Below are 24297 nucleotides of genomic sequence, written 5' to 3'. Positions count from 1 at the left end.
GATGACGATAAAGTATATCTGATTTTAAATAAACTGTACTTGTATTTAGTTATTTGCTTTGGGCTTAACTTTGAGAGCATATGTAAGAGGTGAAATAAAGCTTACTCTTGTAACAAATCACATTAGTACTCAGAATGACTACAAGTATAGTTCTGAACTCATTAAAGAGTGTTATGATTTATAAGGTGACTATTAACTTGCATCTTAATCATCTTTAGCAGGTTATAGTAACTTAGTAACTTTTATAACATTAGGGTTTGCCGGGGATAAAAATTATCCCTGGTAGGTTTAGACTAAAAAAAAAATAACAATTTCTGAACTAAAGCTCTTTTCATATCCAAATAAAACCTTAAGTCATAAATACAGTCCCTAAAGAGACAAGCAACTTCACTTTCCTGGTCCTGACACCATTACAGAATATTGTCGTTTCTTCTATGACTCAGTTCATCAAAATAGCTGAAGCTTAAAGTTGCAAAGACAAGGAGGCTAGGCATATATTCTTAAGTCAGTCTCTGCTCTGTAGAATAGACCTGTGGTGAGGAGAGACATTCTCTAAGATGTGCTTAGGTCACTGTCCTGCTACATTGTAAGATAGGAATATCCCAGTTTCTCTAGTTAGAGTTTGATACTCAGAGCTGCGGCACTGACTCAGCCTTTTATTTATTTTCTTTAAGATTACATATATTTAAAGACAACATAATATAATATAATATAAAACATTTTATAAACTTAAAATGTCCCATAGCCCTATAAATCTAAATATCTAAAGAAAATATCTAGGTTTTTTTTTCCATTTAACTTTTTTATAAAACTCAAAAATTTCTTTTTAAAGAAGTTTAAAATCTCTCAACTGTGGGTGCCTACAATATCAAGAGTAAAGTACCAATTTTAACTTCAAGAGGGGAGAAACAGCCATAATCTAGGCAAGGCAAAACAAAACTTTGAAGGTGGAAATGATTCAGTATTTAATATCTGATATTCACTCACAATTCTCTATGTTTTCCAAGGGACTCGGGTCCCCTTTCCATCTCTGCCCTTGGTAACACATACAACCATCTTCTAGGCTCCAGCCAGCTCCATTTCATTGTGGCTGTGGCTTCTGGTAGCTATCACAGGTCACCAGCATCTCCAACCCTGCTAATGTCCCTCCCCTAGTTTCTCTTCAGGAACTCCATCTTTGCTACTCAGTGCCAAGTCTCAGCTGCTCTCTAAGACCTTCCTGCTTCTAAAACCTTGTAAATGTAACATGCTCGCCTGATGTAATTGTCACCTCCAAGATTTACTGCCTCCTCTGCTAACCTAGGTCTAGTGCTGGAAGCTTCTAGTTTCTATACAATCTTATCTCGGTCTAGAGTGTTTTCAGCCTCTGTGACCTACAGTTGAATAAGCTCACCCTTTCTAAATCTTTCTGAGCTCTGGTTGGCTGTTCTAGCTCAACTCAGCTGTTCTAGCTCAAACTCCTCTCTGAGCTGATTGACTGATTCAATCTGGCTTCTCTTGGCCTCTCACTGAATTGCTCTGCTCGGCCTCAAACTAACTCTAGGAATCTAATCTCCTGGCTCCTTCTCATTCCCTGGCTCGTTCTGTCTTCACCTGTGTCTAGCTTGTTCTCTCTTCAATCTGTCTCTGTAAAACTTTCCTGGAAAAACTGCCTCCTTCTCTCCCCATCTGTCCCTGCATTGTTCTTTCTTAAGTAGCTTCCTTTTCTTCTCTCTTCTCATCTCATGAGAGTTGGGCAGATCCTACTCTGTTAAATCTTTTTTTTTTTAAAGATTTATTTATTTGTTTTATTTATTAAGTACACTGTAGCTGTCCTCAGACACACCAGAAGAGGGCATCAGATCCCATGATAGGTGGTTGTGAGCCACCATGTGGGTGCTGGGAATTGAACTCAGGACCTCTGGAAGGGCAGTCAGTGCTCTTAACCGCTGAGCCATCTCTCCAGCCCCAGACTCTGTTAAATCTTACTGTGATTCATCACTCTGTCTGCCACTCAATTAGACATCACTCTGAGTGCTTCCTTCTACAAACTAAGTTTACCTTTATTGTTTGGGATTAAAGGTGTGTGCTAAGGCTGAGCCGCACCATAACTAGAACACGGTTTTTCAGTAAACAACACAATCTCCAGGTTCTCAGTGAGATCAAATTTCCTGCAACACCACATGGGTTACTGGTCTTAAAAGTTCAGCTACCAGCATGAGGTACATTTTTGTGTATGAGCACATTGAAGTGCAGCTCAAAACCTTACAAAGAAGGGTTCTAGCCACGTGGCCGCCTCCATCCTGACAGGCTAAACAGCTAAGACGGCAGCAAACTACATGCTGTTTATATCCCAAGGACGCATCAGACCACGTGGTGACTATAGGATTACTTATATAGAGATGTTTTTTACTATTAACCCTGTGCTAAGTTAGCTTTCTAATTACAGCTTTTTAATCATAACCATAAACTTACAAAATTTTGAGGCACAGAAAATTCACATAATAGTCTTACAAATCTTGAGATAGGGTTTATGTTGCTGTGGGCAATTAATGCTACTCAAATCACCCCATTGGCAGTGCATTCCTCACTACCTGCCCCGGTGTTCTGGGTTCCTGAATGAAAGATTACACACATACAGCCTTCTATTTTAATATGCCTTGAACAGCTCAAAGGCTGGGCCACTCACAAACCTCCATGTGGCTAACACACTCTCCCCTCCAATATTCCTGAATTACTACTTACTAAAACCTATATTTCATCCTGGCTGCCCTGGACACAGGCCTGCAGCCCTTCTGGGTCATGATCCCAGACTTTTATATGTTAAGCTGTCGTTCTGTCCTGCCCTTCTCAGGTATGGTCTTCACTCCTTTCCTGGCATGGTAGTTTTAAATCCTCCTTCCTCTTTTGGTCCCCTTGTCTACAAATCCTAAAGTCCTACCTCTGTCTCTCAGTCCAACCGTTGGCCTCCAGCAACTCTATTTACCAATCAACACCAACTTTGGCAAGGACCCTAGGCATCTTACCTGCAGATTCTCATGCAGTTTTGGGAACTCACTTAACATGTTAGCCCAAATCTACAACAGTTTATATCTTAGTAAAAGTTTTAGGCAGTTAAATGAAACCAATTGTCTTTTTTTTTTCCTGTTCTGCTTTTCTGCTTTGCTCTCTCATCCCTGTCACAAAGTTGGGTGTCCTGACTGACACGGGACATTTAGAGATTAAACAAGCACACTTGGGTCTGGAGGAGCGATTATGGCGATTTCCAGAGCCAGCCAATGGAACTTCACCCACTCTCCAAGGTTCACTCACCGTGAATAAAGGCTATGTCTGCAGCCTTTTTCGTTGGGTACTATCTGAGTGAGCTGCTTTGAATGTTGTCTAAAAGACCGGTAACATTAAACAGCTGTAACACTGAGATCTTCACAGGAGATCTTCAAACACCTCCTCCCCCAGTATTCACTGCGGGACCAGGATCCTGCTGACTTACCTACCCATTCTGGACTTTGCTTCATCCTTTCCCACGAGGTGTGCCTCCGGGTCTAGACACCCCAAGGGAAGCTGTGGACCATGGAACTCAGCTTCGCTCCATCCTTCCCTACTTGGTCTGCAGCAGTCTCAGACACCACAAGGGAAGAAGTGAAAAGACAGAACCACACCTATGTACTTCCCACCTGCATCCAGTCGGAGGTAAGCATGCACCCTGATGCACTTCCTGCCGAAGTACCGCTCACCTGACTGTGATCAAGCACATCCGGTGCAGCTGAGGCAACCAAGCTGCTTTACAGAAGCGAAAACGCATGGGTTGTCTCACAGGAACAACAGCCCCCAGTGTTCCAGGCAGTTATCTGTCCTTGGGCAAGTGGAGCTTACAGCTTAGAGGCATTTTCATTTTATAGATCTCTTAAGTACAGTAATTTACACTTAAAACTTAACTTTAGCCATCACACTACTGAGATGCTTCATCCCATAAAGATGCTTGACCTCACGACCTGAGTTTAATGGCAGGGCCTACATGGTGGAAAGCAAGAACCAACTCAGACAGGTTATCCTCTGACCTCTCTACTCATGTTCATGCATGTGCGTCCACACAATAAATAAATAAACGTAAAAATGTTTTAACTGTTAAAGATGTTATTTTTGAACATACTTCGAGTTGTAACAGCAAAAGAAAGATAATATTTTATGTCCCTTTTAATCGAATTGGAATGATTTTCAAGTTTCTGCAATGGTAGTAGTACATAAAATATTAAACATTTGTTAGTGAATAATGCTTCTATTAACATTATAAAACTGAGTGAAATGGAGATAATGTTTCAGAAAACCCCCAAAGTGTGGAATGCGGCATCTCCTGAAGTTCTGTGTGCCCAATATAAGACATGGAGGAATATCAGTTGCAAGATTATGATGCAATCCTAGTAAAAAAAATTTCTAAAGTTCTTTAAAAAAATATTTATGGGGCTGGAGAGATTAATCACAGTAAGATTTAACAGAGTATGGGGCTGGAGAGATGGCTCAGTGGTTAAGAGCACTGACTGCTCTTCCAGAGGTCCTGAGTTCAAATCCCAGCAACCACATGGTGGCTCACAACCATCTGTAGTGGGATCTGATGCCCTCTTCTGGTGTGTCTGAAGATAGGGACACTGTACTCGCTCTACAGTGTACTCACATACGTAAAATAAATAAAAATCTTAAAAAAAATTTTATCAGTCAGATATTGTGCTCTTTACCAAAGTAGAAACCAGTATATTTCTGGGTTTGAGGCCAGATTGACCTACAGAGCAAGTTCCAGGACAAGACAGGGCTACACAGAAAACCTTGCCTCAACAAAACAAAGCAAAATGAAACAAAAACAAACAAGCAAACCGGACTTAACCAACCAAACAACAACAACAACAAGCCCATAAACAAAAAAATCCAAATCCCATTCGCTCACTTATATAGTGTGTGTGTGTGTGTGTGTGTGTGTGTGTGTGTTATATAATTCGACATATTTCTCCCTTTATACACCAAATCTATCAAATGTTATTAAAATATCCAGCCAAATATAAAGGAATGAAGCTGCAACTCAATGACAGAACATGGGAGCATGAATGAGACCCTGTGTTCATTCAATTATCAATCAATCAATCAATATGTTAAATTGTAGGCTTGAAAATAAATAGGCAAATCAATACAGATAAATGTTAAACTGTTGGCTTACAGTATTTTTCAACCTGTTCACGTGAAGACTCAGAACCTTTCTGAAGCAGCATCCTTCATCCCTTCTGCCCCCGAGTCTTGGCTGCTCTCTTCTCTAGGGTCCTTGCTGCACCTCCCAGGCTGGGCTCAGTGACCCTGCTGTGTTCTCAGTGCTGCTGGCAGAGAGTATTATTCCCAGTGTCACACCAAGGAGACACACCAAAGCCAAAGGAAACCGGCAAGCCAATTTAGCTTTTCAAGGTTTTGGAAGGACCCATTCTGGGCAAACAAGCAAGCCTGCTGGGGTAGAAAGCTCAATTTAGCCTCTTTTCTAATGCCGAGTCGTGACGGTGTCTCACTGCATTGGTGGGAGCTCGATCTCACAACCTGACTAGATGAACTAATTCATATTCTCTGCAAAGACGAAGTGTGTGACAGGGTCAACTCCCAGGAGTGTCCAGCATCCAGGGGTTGGGCAAAGCTATATCATGAGATAGGAAAGGTTGATAGAATGCCCTCGGCAAGCAGATCATCTTTGATAGAAAAAGAGTTTCTCTCAGCATCCTTACTGATACTTTTCCTCTTTTTGTTTGTCACCTCTGTGCTGAAATGGTGATTATATCCTGTCTCTGGGTACACTAAGCCTCTGTATGGAAACACTCCGTAAGCCTCAGATGAGACTTCGTGCTCAGCCTGTGTCCACGGTGTCCTCACGCTATCCTCACGCTATCCCTTATGTTACAGGTACTGCTACCAGAGCAAGTTCAACCACTTGTCTTCAATGAGCCAATTAAAGGGGGCAAATTAATAACGAAGAGCAGAAAAAAAAAAGAGAGAGAGAGAGATCTAATGTGGCCACTTTGGGAAGAGAGGTACAGTGATCCAGGATTCCCCTAAGCCTGTCTTTGAGGACCCTGACATAAAGGTAAGGTTTAAATCAAAAGCAGGAAACAGACACAGCTAAGCTGTCCCCTGGCCATCAATCAATGTCCTAGACTGCAAGGCCATCAGATAAATTGTAAATCTTTCTACAGGAGATAAATTTACCCTCTGGAAGCCCTCAGTGCCTCGCCCTTTCCTTTCCCAGCAAGAGAGTCCTGCATACATGTTACCTTATCGGTGTCCTTTCTTCCACTAATCTACTCCAATAGACTGGATCCCAGCATTTCCTCAGCTGTATTCATTCCTGCCAGACAGACACGCTACCCTTCCACACAGGCCACCAATATATATATTATTATAATATGTATTATAATATATTATAGTGGATATATATATATCCACTATATTTCTGAGGTTTTAAAGATTTATTTATTTATTGTATATAAGTACACTGTAGCTGTCCTCAGACACACCAGAAGAGGGCATCGGATCTCTTTACAGATGGTTGTGAGCCACCATGTGGTTGCTGGGAATTGAACTCATGACCTCTGGAAGAGTAGTCGGGTGCTCTTAACCGCTGAGCCATCTCTCCAGCCCTATTTCTGAGGTTTTAAATGTCAAATAATTGTATATTTTCTACTTTGATTTTATTGATTTATTGAGTCCCTTGCTGTTTTTCTTTTTTTTTTTTCTTTTTTTCTTTTTTTTTCTTTTTTTTTTTTTTCGGAGCTGGGGACCGAACCCAGGGCCTTCCGCTTGCTAGGCAAGCGCTCTACCACTGAACTAAATCCCCAACCCCCCTTGCTGTTTTTCTACTTCCTTTGAACCCACTGGGGTTTTCTGGGTTTTTTTTTTTTTTCTGTTTGTTCGTCTTGTTTCTTTTTTTTTCCAAGCTATCCACATTCTGCATTATTCTATTATTCTTTATCACAGTAGCTTGCCATCTGGAATAACCTTTGAAAATTATTTCAATATTTAGGATGTGTGCATTTTGTGTACATGTCATCGCACACATAAATAGTTGTGTTTTCTTTTTAAAGTAGTGCACAGTTTTTCCTCTTCTACCTCTAAATTTCATGCCTCACAGCCGCAGTGTTTCCACTGCATTTGTAGTTCTCATTGGTCCTTGTCCTCCTAAGGTACCTCTGTGCCTGCTTCCACTTGAAGTGTTGTTAGTTTCTTTCTATTTACTTATTTAATGTGTATGGGTGCTTTGCCTGTGTGTGTGTGTGTGTGTGTGTGTGTGTGTGTGTGTGTGTGTATGTGTGTGTGTGTGAGATCATGTGCATGCCTGGTGTCAATGGAGACCGAAAGGATTTTCAGATGCCTCATACATTTAATCCACTGTTTTTAATGAAGACTCTTTTGCATATGTTGTGGTCTAGGAGTCGCTCCACAAACCACATGAATGCTGATCTCAGTCAGACAGGCATGGCTTATTGAACACAGACCCTTAATACTGGTCAGAACAGAGCCATAATTCAGAAAGAATTATCTGAACTATGACACTGAACATCTTTCTCTGTCAGCTTATAAAGGGAAACAAACCCACGGGAACCACGTGAGTTCATGCGCGGGTGAAGGAACTGCTGTCGTCAGCGCGGACTTAAGCCACTTCAGACGTAACAGCTCACACTGACCTCCCATCTGACGGGTCCTATGTAAAGCTTTGTGGCACTTCTTAAGATTGACAAATCTCAGAACATACAGAACATATGACACACTTCTCTGTGTCGGTGACTGGCAAGCACGTTACAGCAACAACACGAAATAGCTGGCAGGTGTGGAACAAAATGCCACAGGTAAGCTGGGGGTGGGGGGTGGGGTCAGACCACAACAGCGTAGTTGTTATTGTTGGCTTTTTATAACTGTCACACTTCTGAAGGCAGCCTGAATACTTCTGAGTTATTCAGGGAGGACAAATTACAAGGAAGAGCAGAAAAGCAAAAGCACGAACGTTAGTATGTCAAGATGTTTCCAACAACGCGACAGCCAGATCATACTGACTCACGGAAATAGATTATTTCATGTTCAGGAATTTTTTGAGTCAGTTGTCCAAAGACAATTAAAAATTAGATAAATTTATAACCTAGAAAGTACGTTTATTAAAAACAGATGTAAACATTCAAAACCCTTTACTTCTAATCATTTCGGTAAGCTTATTACCTGCTGCTTCCTTAAGGTTATTCACATGCATTGTGTCTTTGCGCTGGAATATTCTGTGATGGGATGCCGTAAAGCTCCCCTGACTTCACACTTAGAGAAGTTATATAAACATCTGAGACAGGGCAGCATGTGTAGAGCACATGTGCACACCTATGATCCCAGCAATGTGGGAGGATACGGCAGGGGAGTCATGACTGAGGCGGCCTGGGCATCTTAGCAAGACTTTGTCTCAAAGCAAAACTTTGAAAAAAGACTGGAGATGTAGCACATGGAGTTCATTTCCCAAGACTGGAGAAAGGAAGAGAGGATGAAGAGAGGCGGAGGAAGTAAAAAGAGAACAGCAGAAGTGGGCATATTTATATCATGGAAATTGGAAAAAATGTAATAAGAGATTGATCTTGGTCTTCTGTTATCTAGACTTAAATTGAGTACTAAAGTGTTAATATGGGAGGCATAGATGGTTCAGTAGTTAAGAGCACCAGCTGCTCTCTAAATGTAAGAGCCAAAGCCAACCTGTAGTGTAAGCCCCACTTGCCCAAGGGCAAGATAACTTCCGGGATCCTGGGAGTTTTAGTTCTTGGGAAAAGACAAAGCCACATTTCTCTGTAGTGAGATTTTTGGTTTTTTAAAAAACCCAGTTATGTTATGTGAATGTGTTTTGTTTTAATCCCAGATAAGGGATATGGGGCTACTTCAGTTTATCCACTGCTGTGAACGAGGGTTGTCTCATGCTATAGGAGGGACATTATCTTTGCCAGCTGCAGATAGATTAATCCTGGGGACTCCAGAGAGTTTATAAATGCCAGCACCCCGAGAGGCTCTGAAGAAGAAGGCAGCCACTGTTCCCCTTGCTGCTGCCCCTGTCGCCCATTGCTGGTTTGCTGGTTTACTGCATGGCTGGATATTCTGACGACAAAGGCCAGACTTTCCCTAAGTGGTGCAGCCATAGCTACTGGATACGGCGAGAGTCGTGAAGCCAGCACGGCTGCATGACACAGTTCCAGCAAAGCTGAGTACATTGCTACAATCTCTGTCTCCCTAGTTTTCTAATTTTTGGGGTTTGGTTTCTGTGTGTTGCATTATTGGGGACTTTCTGCATTTTGATTCCTTTTATGTCTTTTCCTGAGGAAAATTATGTCTGGATCTTTTTAGAAAAAAATCCTAAAATTAACTTTACCTGGCTAGGATTTGGAAGTCTTCCTTTTGCCCTGGAGATGAATAAGCACAGATAAGCACATTGCTAGATGAGGCCATTACTAGGAAGTTTCTTGGAGTTTCTGCCCTGAGCAAATTGGAACAGTATACCGGATGCAGGGCCAACAGAGACAACGGAAACACCCTGGCTGGCCAGGAGGATAAACCTACAGATTCAAGGACTCTTTTTAGTATAGGATTAGAGTCTCTAAAAATGGTGTTTAAAGATAGTGGGGGCCTGAAGGAATAAGACTCAGTAAATAAGATAGATTGACTAAAATAAGCTTTTCCTATTTTAGAGCATAAATGATGAAACATATAGTGGAAGTTAGGTATTAGTATTTGCTACACATAAAAAAAAAAAAGACAAGTTCGGATAGTTTCTGTTTATGTGGAGTGCTTTAAAATAGTGAAAACTGCCAATTTTAAAGCAGCCTGTCAGATAATAGATGTGTTTGCCTTGGAGGTGACATTCTTTAGGTTCTTTAAATTGGAGTTATGGGCCCAATGATAATAATTATCCATTCTGTTTGTATTTTCGAATTGTGACTAAACTTGCAGCCTTGGACATATAATGGAAAATCAAAGATATATTCTGTACTACTTGGGTAATCACTGATCTGTCTTGGTTCTGTGAAACTTGGATAAATAAAGAAGTTCCTGGTTGCTAGTCAGTCAGAGCAGCAGAAATGGCCTGAGTGCTAACACGTCAGAGCCACAGAAGTGGCGTGACCGCTAGCAAGTCAGCTGTGAGATTTCCCTGACCATGACGCCTGACTCATTCCATCCCTCATCTTCCTTATCTCCTCTGTGGGCCACCTGTCAGGAAGGACCCTCTGACTCTGCTCCATGCTGGGAAGGCCCCCAGGAAGGCCCCTGGCACCCAAGGAACCCAATGACCCTAATTAGCAGGAAGTAGCCTCTAGAGGTCTATGCCCCCTTCCACTCAACCTCTTCCTCTCCTTCTAGTGTTGGAGTGTCGGGAGGGATTAGGGTGGAGCAAGGGTTGGCAGGGAGGCGAGTATAAGGACATAATAAATGTCTCCCTCCCCTAAACAAGTTTATTTGAACCAACTACACCGGATGTGCCTGAGCACATGTAGGCAGGTACATCAGGATGTATTCTTGGCCCTGATTGGACCTGATGGGAAGTTTTAAGCCCCTGAAAAACATGAATCAGCACCACTCCCTGAGATTCCAGAGTGGACCTCAGCAGACTCCATCCTGGAAAGTATTTAACTAAAGTTTGCTGCGACTTTGTCTCAACCTGGCAGAACTGGGTTTCCTCTTGCGAATCTCAGGATGAACACCAGGTTAAGTTCCCAGCACCCACAAGGCAGCCCACAACCTTCCTTAGTTCCAGCTCCAGGGGATCTGGCACTAACATACATGTAGTATGATGGCTTCCTGCCAAAAGCTGCGCTTCCCAGCTTCACATTCGGACCATGGGATTCATCGCCATCCTTAGGACAGGCTACACACATCTTCTTCTGCGGGCGTTTTGGCCATTCACACGTGTGGCTGACAAAAGTCACCCCTCACCATGGATAATCACGGTCCCGCCTAAGGTCAGACCAAGCCTCTCTCTCTTTCTGCCTCCATCTCTCTATAGCTTCTTCATTAATAAACTAAAAACAAGGGGTGTGTGTGTGTGTGTGTGTGTGTGTGTGTGTGTGTGTGTGTGTGTGTTGCAATTAAACAAAGCAAAAAACATTCCCCAGTAGTAGAGAGGTCCTGCCTTTCTCTTCCTGTTTTGCTTTCAGATTTCGCCTGCTCTTTAACGTAAATAATGATGTCAACCAGCATTCGGGTAGGAACCACAGGATTTCATTGTTCGCAATCACACATTGGTCACAGATACTGAAATTCAGCTGGAGTAAATGAAACCACTGGATAAAAGCAACTGACCATAATGATTTTGTAATTTGCATAATTACTTTTAAATTGCAGGTTATTCCTACTTTAAATTAGTACAGTGTGGCATACACACATAAACGTTAGCTCTTAGATTTTTTTTTTTTTTTTTTTTTTTGGTTCTTTTTTTCGGAGCTGAGGACCGAACCCAGGGCCTTGCGCTTCCTAGGTAAGCGCTCTACCACTGAGCTAAATCCCCAGCCCCGATTTTTTTTAGAAATTATTTTATTTATGTGTGTGAGTGTTTTGCTTGCACATATGTCTGTGCATCATACACATGCCTGGTGCCCTCAGAAACCAGAAATGGGTGCTGGGTCCTCTGGATCTGGAGTTCCATGCAGTTGTGAGCTGATATGAGGGTGCTGGGAATCAAACCCAGGTTCTCTGGGAGAACAGCCAGTGCTCTTAACTGCTCAGCCTTCTCTAGTGCCAGATTTGTCTTTAAAAACTGACTGATAAACATTTATCTGTGGGCTGGAGGGATGGCTCTGAGGTTAAGAGCACTAACTGACTGCTCTTCCAGAGGACCTGAGTTCAATTCCCAGCAACCACCCGGTGGCTCTCAACCCTCTGTGATGGGATCTGATGTCCTTTTCTGGTGTGTCTGAAGACAGAGACAGTGTACTCACGTACATAAAATAAATGAATAAATCTTAAAAAAAAAAAAAACAACCATTTTTCTGCACCTTGTCTCAATAAGGGTGGCAGCTTTGTAAAAGGGCCGCTCAGATGAAAAAAGGAGATCCACAGAAAGGTAGCATGGATGCACCTGCCTTCCTCTGAGTAGCTACATCTAGTGATGCGCTGAAGTCCTCTGCTGGCACCAGACTCCACTTCATTAGCATTTCAGCAGGGACTCAGTACCCTCCAGGGACTTGCCTGCCCTCAGTCGCACTGAGGGACTGCTGAGCTTGCTGGACTGAACTACTCTCTCATTTTCTGCTTCTCTAGTAAGCAGGCAACTGTTGTTGATTTACCCAGCCTGTAAGAGAACTAAATGAATTCCTTAATTGTCTTCATATTGAAAACTCCAGGGGTTGGGGATTTAGCTCAGTGCAAGCTCAAGGCCCTGGGTTCGGTCCCCAGCTCCGGAAAAAAAAAAAACTCCGTGTGAACAGTAACTACTTCTGTTTGATTCCCTAAGATTCTACACGGTTCCTATTTAAGTGTTTATTAATAGATTATTGTTGTGAATGGGTAAATGAAAGTTCAGAAACTTTGCCTTCCTCATATTTATTTCTGAGAACCATCAAATATAAATCAAGTCCTGACTGTACTGCCGGACTGTACTGAATGTGAACCACTGAATGCCTGGTGATTCTGGAAACAATCCCTAATAGTCAAACGGGTTAAGACAGAGGAGAGATGTTTACTTGGGGGAGGGGAAAACAGAAAGCCAATAATCACAGACTTGCTTTTGTGCTTGCTTTTTATGTCAATACCTACAAGGAGGAAAGTCCAGCATCCTGCACCCTAAAACAGAGCCCCAATTCCGAAGCTTTTCTGTCTCTCAGAGGTGCCAGCATTTCCCCACACTGCTGTTGGCCAGGAGAACTGATGGCTTGCTTTATGGCTTCAAGGTATTTATGAAGACCGAGGACGACGAGAAGGAAGAGTCAGGAGATGCAGTTAGGAGAGTCAGACAGGGGGTTCCTTTTAGTGATCATAATCTGTTCTCACTGTAAATCCTAATGGAAACCCAGCGTCCTAGTCTGTGTGAAGAGCTTAACAGTGGGACTTACCCTCACTACCAATGAGGGCGCCCACTCAGAGGCATATGACGTTGCTGAAGGAACAGAACTGCTCAGCAGCAAGACTGAATCTGATGGGTTCTGCTGGAGATAAATCCTACGGGTTTTTAGTCTGGACAATGTTTCTGGAAACATCTGCTATCCACATGCCATCCAGCTTGGCTAAACTGCTTAGCTGCTGGTTTCCGACATTGGATGTCTGCCTGCCAATCATATTATCATTTCCTTCCTGTTTTCCTTGGACTTTTAAACTTTTTATTTAACCTCATCTTAAGCAATAACATGCATGAAATTATGGGTTGACACATTACATCGTCCGAACACATGAGTCTGTTTAAATGGATGCATAAAGATTAATATTAAAATGTATCTGATCATTGTCTAAAATTGAATGAAAAAAAGAGAGAGAAATAAAAAGGAAAGGAACATGACTGCCCAGAGGGTATGGTGGAGGAGAAAGTTTATTATAGATATTATATGGATATTATTATAGATATTATAGATAAACATAGCCGGAGGCAGGGGCATCTGGGAGACTCCAGAGTGGACTTGACCCTGACCCATGTGAAGAGAGGAGGGAGGAGAAGGGAGAGGGGAGAGTCAGGGAACAAGGTGAGGTAGCCAGGAAGCCCAAAAGAGGGTAGAATGAAAAGACCAGATAAGCAAAACAGCTAGATTGTATACCCAAGGGCAGCCGACAGGAAGGGCAGTCCAGTCCCTGTCCTGGAGAAGTTTAAGGTGGGGGGAGTCCAGGAGGACCCTGTAACAGGTAGGGACTGAGGGATGCTGGGAGAACCTGGTAACAAGGTCCACTTTGATATGTTAAATGGGCACCTTCGCCATTTGTCCCAGGGTTTGTGACTTTAAAATTAATTAGCTTAAGTATTCTCCCATTCATACTTCCTAGGACAAACACTGCTTCTTCAGTGCTGCTTGAAGATCTTGTTCCAAGGTAAGACCAAGTGTGATGGCCATATTAGAGGAGATCTCTAATATGATTTATCTCCAGTTTAGAGGAGATAAATCAAGGTTTTTTTTTTTTTTTCTTCCCTGAGACGGAGGGGGGAGCCTGACTCACATTTTCTGAGCAAACTGCCAGTGCACCAAACAAGGAGTTTTATAAAAACGTTCCTCCTGTGGTCACTCAAACCCTCCGAACAACAGAACTGGAATTAAACTCGGCAATGATTATTGAATATTGCCATTGTCAGATAACTGACGGTTTCTGCAGCAAGCACAGGATCAAAAATGCCAGAAAGCACCTAGCTGCTAGCTGCTTGCACAGGACTCCCAAATTCCAGAAAAGCTTCCTGGCTTTTGTGCTGGCCCAGCTGGAGTTGAATTGTTTTTATTCTTTCCTGTAAGTAGGTTGTGGGAGGAAGTCTTTGGGCTGTCTTTCTCTACTATTGAGTGGAAAGAATAATACAGGATTATTAGAGAAAAGGGAAAGGGGAGGGGGAGGAGGAGGGTGTAACCACTGTAAAAAAAAATCATATCTTTGTGAGTAAAAAAACAAAACAAAACAACGTGTATCTGGTTTAGGAATTTGGATATGGTCCAATGCATCTAAAAGGAGGGAAAAAAGAAAGGGCCTCAGAAACCAGAAAGACAATATACAAAAAAAATTTGACATTGCGTTGACGAGTGTAGCCCAGCAGCAGAACACGTTCCCAACACGTTCACAGCCCTGAGCTTAGTCCCAGCACTGAGAAGAAAATGTGTAATGTCTGTAGTTGGCTACAGTTTAACATACCTCTTCCACAGTGTCTCCACATCCAATCCTCTCCTCATACTGGGGTAGTTCAGGCCCAGGGTCACTGGCATGTGGGTCTCCTAACATCTGGATTTTAAATCAGAATCAGCAAATGCTAATACTCTTATCCCGTTTGCTTTCTCAGGTAAAAATTCCCTGCAGGATTTTGAACTAGAAGTCTTGTTTTTCTTGAGGAGACAGCATTATTGTGGCATCTTTCACAATAACCAAAAAGTGGGACTGCCCTTGTTTCCCTCTGCCTTTGGCTGTTCTGTGTGGTAACCTAGGCAACAGATTAAATGACTTGTGCTTGCTAAGGAGTCACCACAAAAGAATGGAAGCTCATTTTCCCTCACTTTTCTCCGGATAAGAGCACTAAGACTGCACTCTATTTAGCACGTTGCAGCCACTACTAAACCTGGAAATTGTGAGGAGAGACCAAAGCTACAACTGTCCAGTTAAAGCAAGCTTTATTTAGTCCTGGCCAGAAAGATGCACACTGATCAGGTCCATATCTGGGATTCCCAGATACGGTGCTAAATTAGGTCAGTCAGATTCCTTAAAGACCAAACCCACAAGGCTAAGTCCTTTCTGCCTTTGTCTAATCGGGAATAGGCACACGTCCTGATACTTCCTGCCTCGTATCTCCCACTTATGTGTGATCCAGCACATCCGGTGCAATTGGGGGCAACCAACCTTGTGTGTTGAAGTGAAAACACATGACTTGTTATCCTCCATGAACATCAGCCGGAACATTCCAGAAAGTTATTTGTCCCTGGGCAGGAGGGGCTTATAGATTAAAGATAGCCTTCAGGCTACCTTCACTTAGTTAAAAGAAAATTTGGTTTTTGATATCTAGGGTTTTGAAATCTTAGAGACTTGCTAAATTGACCTACAAAAGAAGAGCATGTGGGGGCAAGAGAGCAGGGCGTGGGGTCAAGATGATTCAGGTGTGAAGGACTAAGGAAGGCCACTAGGATCTATACTCCTTACAGTGGCTTGGAAGGAACTGGAATCTTTTTTATTTTTTTAATTTTTTTTTTTTTTTAGATTTACTCATTTATTATATATAAGTACACTGCAGCTGTCTTCAGATACATCAGAAGAGGGCATCAGATCTCTTTACAGATGGTTGTGAGCCACCATGTGGTTGCTGGGAATTGAACTCAGGACCTCTGGAAGAGTAGTCGGGTGCTCTTAACCGCTGAGCCATCTCTCCAGCCCAAGGAACCGGAATCTTGAGAGGCAGGAGTGTGTGTTCCCGGAGACCAGCACTGAGCAGAGCCATCCCTATGGAGAGAGGATCCCAGCTGTCAACTTCTGGCAGAAGGAGTAAGTATTTCTTCATGGAAGTGGCTGACTTTCAATAGACTCTGTGATTTGGGCAATGGACATCCAATCAGTGTAGTAATGGATTGATTGAGGGCTTTCCTCCTGCCCCTTCTCATCATGGGTCCTCTCAATTATATAAGCCTTGACAGTCTTTCATAGAAGAGGAAGTGAAGCCCTCTGACAAGAGATATCCACTTAAATTAACGTAGCCCTAGAAAAGAGTAAACTGTGGCAGTCGAGCTCTCATCTTAAAGGGAATGAGAGAGAGTTTATTCTGGAGCCGTTTTCAGTGACCACGACCCAAGAACACAGATTTAGGATGCCCCAAATCCCATGTTGTAACATGAAAAGAAGTTTCATGAATTTTCATGAAGCGTTATGGCTTTATAAAATAAAGTCATGAATCAAGGCACATTCAAAATACAGTGGAGGATACCTCAGAGAGGCAGATACAGTGAGACAGGGGAAACTTTCCTATAGGCCAGAGATGCTATCTTAGCTTTTGCATTTTGGAAACTATTGGCCTGTTAAGTTAAAAGTGTCTAAAAAGTTTTTACCTATTAGTCACATGATGATAATTCTAATACAGTGATGAGCAAGGAATGGCTGTTCTGGAGACCATAAGATAAAATAATTAACCTTTGGACCTGCGACATTCCAACTTCCCCCACAGTTATCAGTTCCAATGAGTCAATCAGCCTCAGCAGACACAGCTTCCTTCCAGGGATCCTCTTTCCTAGTAAATCTATCACTGTATAGCAATATTACCATAGCCTTAACATCACTCATTGGCTAAAGACAAATTCATTTAACTCTCCTAGACTCGTCAACTAGGTGTAGCTTCACTCAGTCCTGTGATTCCTGGAGTCTTAGCAAGTTCAATCAGATCTTATTCCACTGGGACGGGATCTTTGTCTGAGTTTACCTGGCTATTGGTCACACTCATTCTTACAGACTGGCAGACTGAGGATGGTATCTTTAATTTCTTGTCACCTAAGTCTTTCCTTGTGGTAACTCGCCTCATCAGGACCAGTTGGAGTTCACCAACAGGGTCATGTGGTCATGTACGACAACATCTCATCATCTCTGCCATATGCTACTGGTTAAAGCAAGCCACAGGTCTCATTCACATTGAAGGAGAGGGCTTGACACAAGGCATGAACTCCAGAATACATAAAGAGTATTTGCATCCCTCTTTATATCAACAACCTAAGTTATAGAATTTATAACAATTCTGAGACATTCGTGGGGAAAACCCACAAACCAATACAGTGCTTACCACAATGGTTGTCACATTAGTGTTCTTTCTTTCTTTCTCTTTGCTTCTTTCTTTCTTTGCTTCTTTGTTTCTTTCTTTGTGACTTTCTTTGTTTCTTTGTTTTTCTTTCTTTCTTTCATGTATATGACTGCACTGTCCTTGACACACCAGAAGAGGGCATCAGATCCAATTACAGATCCATGTGGTTGCTGGGAATTGAACTCATGGCCTTTGGAAGAGCAGCCAGTGCTCTTAACCACTGAGCCATGTCTCTAGCCCTAGCATTCTTTTTTTAAAACTTTATTTTATGTGTGTGGGTGTTTTGCCTATATGTGTTTATGTATCACTTGTGTACCTGATGGTGTCAGAGGCCAGAAGAGGGCACTAACTCCTTGGAACTGGAGTTACAGAGAGTCGTGGGCCACCATGTGCATGCTGGTAATTAAACGCAAAACCTAGTTATTTCTCTAGCCACCATATTAATATTCTTTTGCTGAATAGTCATATATGTACTTATAACTTGCTACTTTATTATACATGCTTTTAAAAACTTTTTCTAATTATTCCTGAAAGGGGACTGTAGAGAGAATATCTTGTGTGTTGTATGGGTGAATCACCTGCCAATTAAAAAAACCAATGGCATTTGGGAAAGGATAGAAGAGGAGGTGGGCATCCAGTAGGCAGAAAGAATTCTGGGATAGAGCGAGGTGTGGGAGGAGTCACAGGCAGGGAGGGGGGATGGGGAGGTCGGGATGAAAGGAGGACAGGCACATGGTTCCTGAGCAGAGGTAGCCAGCAACATGGTAAAAAGTAGATTACTATAAATGGGTTACTTTAAATTATTAGTTAGCCAGGGAATATCTAAGCTATATGGCGTAGGTGTTTGTAAATATATTTTGAATCTGAGTTATTGTTCTGGGGAACTTGGGGCTGGAATGAAAAACAGCCCGTCATACACCAGGGAATGGATATACATACATACATACATACATACATACATACATACATACATACAATACATACATACATACATACTAGAGTTTCTGTAAAAGTAATCACTTCACTAAAGGGGAGATAGGGTCTAAACTATGTAATATTTACTAAAATGAAGAAAACACTCATTTCTACTCAACAGCTTTAGAAAGCTTTCCTCTGAATTTCTTGTTGCACATCATGGTGACTTGATTGAAAAATGCCTCCCCCCCCACCATAGACTCAAGTATTTGAACACTTGGTCCCCAGTGGAGGGTGTTGTTTGGGGAAGTTTAGGAGGTACAGCCTAGCAGGAGAAAGTTATGTTACTGGAGGCGGCTTCGAGGGTAAAAAGTCTCGCTTACTTCCGGTTTGCTCTCTTTGCTTTGTGCTTGCAAGGACGTGCGCTCTTAGCATCTGCCCGGTGCCTGATCGTGCCTGGTAGTCATGCTTCTGTTCTGCCTTCATGGACTCCTATCCCTTTGGAACTGTAAGCTAAAATAAATTTTATCTTCCTTAAGTTGCTTTTGGTCAGGGCATTTTTACCACAGGAACAGAAAAATAGCTAATGCTTGTATTAAAATGCAAATTGAAACAGTGATATGCAAATATTATGTCATACTGGCAAAGATTTGAAAGTTCAGTTAGGGGAGCTTGTGGGAAAAATCAGATAAGAAACTAATAAATGTAACAGATATCTGTGGGATTCAATTAGATGCTATGAAGAAAATTAAAGTGGGATGAAGAATTAGAGCGACAGAGCTACAAATTCAGCACCATGCATAGATGTGTGCACATCTCGTGGAAAGCAGAGGACAACTGTATGCATCATACCCCACGTATCATCTACTTACATTCTATGGATCAATTGACTGATTGATTGATCGATCGATTGATCGATCGATTGATTGATTGAGGTATGTGTACACAAGCCACAGTGTGGAATTCAGAGGAAAACTAGCAGGAGTGGGTTCTCTTCTTCCAATGGATAGATTACAGAGATCAAACTCAAGTCATTAACTTTGGTGGACAGCTTCCTTACCCAGTGAGAAATCTTGTGCCACACTCCTTCGTTTTGTTTTTGAGACAGGGTTTCTCTGTGTAACAGTCCTAGCTTCATGAATCCTAGAATCAGAACCTAGAACTTTCTAGACCAGGCTGCCCTCAAACTAACTCACAGAGATCTGCCTGCCTCTGCCTCCTGAGTGTTGGGATTAAAGGCATGCACCACCATGACTCCCTCCTCCTCTTTAAAATAACTAATTAATTAATTAATTAAAATTAAATTAATTATTGACAGGACTTTCCCATGTATTTCTGACTGGCCAGGAACTTGCTAAGTAGACCCAGCTGGCCTCAAGCTTACAGAGATCTGCCTGCTCCTGTCAAATGCTGGGATTAAAAACATGTGCCACCATGCCTGCCCCCTTCCCCCCTTTTTTAAAGACAAGGCCTCTAATGGACATGGAACTTATCAATAAGGGTTGCTTTCTGGACTGTGACACCCCCAGGTATCTCTTGCCTCTGACTCCTCAGTATTGAGATCACAAGTATGTACCACAGTGTCGTGGGGTTTTTTTTGTTTTTTTGTTTTTTTGTTTTTTGTTTTTTGTTTTTTTTTTTTTTTTTTTTTTTTGGAGCTGGGGACCGAACCCAGGGCCTTGTGCTTCCTAGGCAAGCGCTCTACCACTGAGCTAAATCCCCAACCCCTCAGTGTTGTGTTTTTAATGGGTTCTGGGGATCAGAAGATCTGATAATATTATCAAATATCATTATTGTTATGCTTGTGGGTTAACAAGCCATCTCCCGGGGTTGGGGATTTAGCTCAGCGGTAGAGCGCTTGCCTAGCGAGCGCAAGGCCCTAGGTTCGGTCCCCAGCTCCGAAAAAAAGAAAAAAAAAAAAAAAAAAAAAAAAAAACCAAGCCATCTCCCTAGCCCCAATGTTGCCAACTGTATAAAGAATAATCTAAATGACTTTTCTCAGGGGAGATAAGGAAAGCAAAAGCGGGCCTTTAAATCCCCAAAGTAAAGATGTTGCATAAAAATGCAAGTGCCCAAACGCATACATGGGAACAGGTTTGCAAGTAATAGGCCTGAGGAGAAGCCTGGTGCAGCTGACTCACAGAGACAAAGAGGAAAATAGAAGAAAATGAAGCTAGAGAGGCGGCCAGGGGCCAGGTGTTATAAGATCTGGTAGATTGTGTTAACCAAAACAAACTATGAAGCCATCTGTGATTGACAGCTGGGAGTGTCATGGTAGTGTTGATGTTTGAAAACAATCTGTGGCTGCTGCACTGTGGGGGTTAAGTGGAAGTGGAGCAGAGGTCTGAGGTCTGGCATGAAGTGGGAGCAGAGATCTGAGAGATCTGGTGTGAAGTAGGAGCAGAGGTCTGAGGTCTGAGGTCTGGTGTGAAATGGTAGCAGAGGTCTGAGGTCTGAGATCTGGTGTGAAGTGGGAGCAGAGATCTGAGGTCTGGTGTGAAGTGGGAGTAGAGGTCTGAGGTCTGAGGTCTGGTGTGAAGTGGAAGCAGAAGTCTGAGGTCTGATGTGAAGTGGTAGCAGAGGTCTGAGGTCTGAGGTCTGGTGTGAAGTGGAAGCAGAGATCTGAGGTCTGGTGTGAAGTGGAAGCAGAGGTCTGAGGTCTGGTGTGAAGTGGAAGCAGAGGTCTGAGATCTGAGGTCTGGTGTGAAGTGGAAGCAGAGATCTGAGGTCTGGTGTGAAGTGGAAGCAGAGGTCTGAGGTCTGGTGTGAAGTGGAAGCAGAGGTCTGAGGTCTGGTGTGAAGTGGAAGCAGAGGTCTGAGGTCTGGTGTGAAGTGGAAGCAGAGATCTGAGGTCTGGTGTAAAGTGGAAGCAGAGGTCTGAGGTCTGGTGTGAAGTGGAAGCAGAGGTCTGAGGTCTGGTGTGAAGTGGAAGCAGAGGTCTGAGGTCTGGTGTAAAGTGGAAGCAGAGGTCTGAGGTCTGGTGTGAAGTGGAAGCAGAGGTCTGAGGTCTGGTGTGAAGTGGAAGCAGAGGTCTGAGGTCTGGTGTGAAGTGGAAGCAGAGATCTGAGGTCTGGTGTGAAGTGGAAGCAGAGGTCTGAGGTCTGGTGTGAAGTGGAAGCAGAGGTCTGAGGTCTGGTGTGAAGTGGAAGCAGAGATCTGAGGTCTGGTGTGAAGTGGAAGCAGAGATCTGAGGTCTGGTGTGAAGTGGAAGCAGAGGTCTGAGGTCTGGTGTGAAGTGGAAGCAGAGGTCTAAGGTCTGGTGTGAAGTGGAAGCAGAGGTCTAAGGTCTGGTGTGAAGTGGTAGCAGAGGTCTGAGGTCTGAGGTCTGGTGTGAAGTGGGAGCAGAGGTCTGAGGTCTGAGGTCTGGTGTGAAGTGGGAGCAGAGATCTGTGGTCTGAATGCCCACTGTGAATGAGAATTCCTGGAGAGAAGCTGTGTTTCAAAGGTTGATTGGCTGGATCCTGAGAGGTTGGAGTACTACAGGTCCATAACCTATTTCTAGTTTATGCTGGATGCTCTTTAGGCCCCTAAATAGCCATTGCTTGCCCACCTCTGTGTCAGATCTAATATTCTGTCACTAATGGATTAAAGACCTCTTGACATGTACTAACAACACCCAGTTTCTACCAATCCACTTTTTAAGAGTCACCAGAGTCTGAGGGTGTAGCTGAGGTCTCTCTGCTTCAGTATAACGACCTTAATGTTACCACCAATGTATTTCCAATATGTGCCTTGATATCAGACTTTCTTTATTCTGTAAAAACTTCATGAAAATGCTATCACACTAGAACATGGAATGTAAGATAAAGTGACTATGTTTCTGGGCCATGGTTACCCATATCTGCCTCCAGAATATACTATCTCCTGTCCCCTTTGTGGGGACAGCTGTGTTTTTATGTCAATACTACTAAGTGGCCAAACAGAACTTAAGATTTCCTAGCTCCCTCCTGACTCTCTCTCTTCCCTGGCTCAGTTAAGAGCACCTCCACTGTCTAAGCTGATTGTTTCTTTCCTTCACAGTCTCTACATTTTTGCTTGGTCACGTTTCTTTGCCTTAGTCCAAGGAGCTCACCCATCCATGCTCTTTATCCATTGCTACTGCTGCTGTCATGCTCCAAGGCACTTTCAGCTCACATCTGGATAGCCATAACCCTCTCTCTGCATCTACCTCCAACAGACACACCCCATTCATTATTCTCTACTTGGAACTGTTTTCAACTTTCTTTTGAAAATATAAATCAGATCCTGACATACGCTAAAACTTTAGCTTTAGGTTTTATTAGTCGCCTGGAGTAGTAGCGACATTTCCCTATTGGTCTTAGGAAACCTTACATGATTAGGTTTAAGTTCACTTCAGATGCATCTCCTGCTTGTATTAGGCAGAATTTTGGGCCCCATTCTCCTTAACCCTTGCTGCTACACCCCATAATTGAGCGGTTATTTGACAACAGGGATGTTATCTGAGCCCCTAAAAGTCGAGGCAGAAGAGGAAATCAGAAGAATTCAAAAGACAAGATAGATTTGGCCCTTTTCTTTCTCTGCTTTGAAGAAGGTTATGACCTGAAGAGTGAGGCAATTTTCTAAGACAAACTTCCAGCTGGTAACTAGTGCTGTCATGACAACTCTGGTCTTACACCAACAAGGAATGGAATTCTAACAATGTCTGAATGACACTGGACCTGGGCTCTCCCTTAGCCTCCAATGAAAGCCCAGCCCTTGATTTCTGTCTTATGTGATCCTAACAGAGAACTCAGCCAAGCCCACCTAGACAGCGGTCTGTAAGGTCATAGATGAGTGCTGTTTTAAGTTTGTGTGATTGTTTAATGTAACAGCAAATAACTAACACAACTTTTTCTTGCTTACCGTGTTTTACAACACACAGAAGAGATCTCTGCTCTTCACCCACACCCCAATATTCCTCAAATAAGCCCCTTCCTGCTCTGATCGGTGCATCAAGCCTTTCCTGTTTGTGAAATCCTCTACTTATCACTGGTTCTTACTCCTCCTTTAGATGGCAGCTTAAATGTCAGAGCCCTAAGGAGAGCCCTTCCTAACTACCCCATCATAAGTAGCAGGTTCCTAGTTTACTGTCTTACTTCCCTGTTATTTTCTGCCTAGTGTCAGTAGACCATCCCCATGCAGAAAAGTCCAAAGCACTTTTCATTCAAACACGTGAGGCTGTGAAATGAGTGACTCTGCTATTCCCTGCTTACAGATGTGAACATGAAAGCAAGAGGCAGAGAAACTCGCAAGAATCACATGTCCGGTAAAAGGCCATACTGAGATTTGAACCCAGGAAGTCTTAGCTTTTATGAAACCTCCTTCATTAGAAACAGTGATCAGGGGTCTGAAGAGATGGCAGCAGTTAGAGCTCTTTCTACCCTTGCAGAGGTTGGGGTTGGAGTCACAGTTCCCATGTTGGATATGTATCAGGTGGCTCACAACCACCCATAACTCCAGCTCCAGGAGAGCTGACGTCTTACACCCTCTTTTAGCCTGCACAGACAAGACATGGTTTTAAGCTTTATTTGTTTTTATTTTATTTGTACGAATGTTTGCCTGCATGTATGTATGCCTGCAGAGGCCAGGAGTCTGTGGAGGTCAGTAGAGGGCACCAGATACCCTGGGGTTGGAATTACAGACAGTTATGAGCCACCATGTAGGTGCTAGGAATCGAAACCCAGGCTTTGTGCAAGAGTAGCCAGTGCTCTTAACCTTTACTTTCACAAAATAAAATCTTAAAAAAGAAAAGAAAAAAAGATCAGTTTTGTGAGTGTGAGACATTGGCCCAGAATATATAGTTTTTCTCATTTGGTGGAATGATTTGTTCAGAATGGTTTATCAAAAAATGCTAGCTCAGTGGTAGAGCGCTTGCCTAGGAAGCGCAAGGCCCTGGGTTCGGTCCCCAGCTCCGAAAAAAAGAACCAAAAAAA

Source organism: Rattus norvegicus, chromosome 5 (assembly GCF_021556685.1).
Source record: "Rattus norvegicus strain SHRSP/BbbUtx chromosome 5, alternate assembly SHRSP_T2T, whole genome shotgun sequence".
NCBI classification, from domain to species: Eukaryota; Metazoa; Chordata; class Mammalia; order Rodentia; family Muridae; genus Rattus; species Rattus norvegicus.
Note: the sequence above shows the minus strand (reverse complement) of the source record.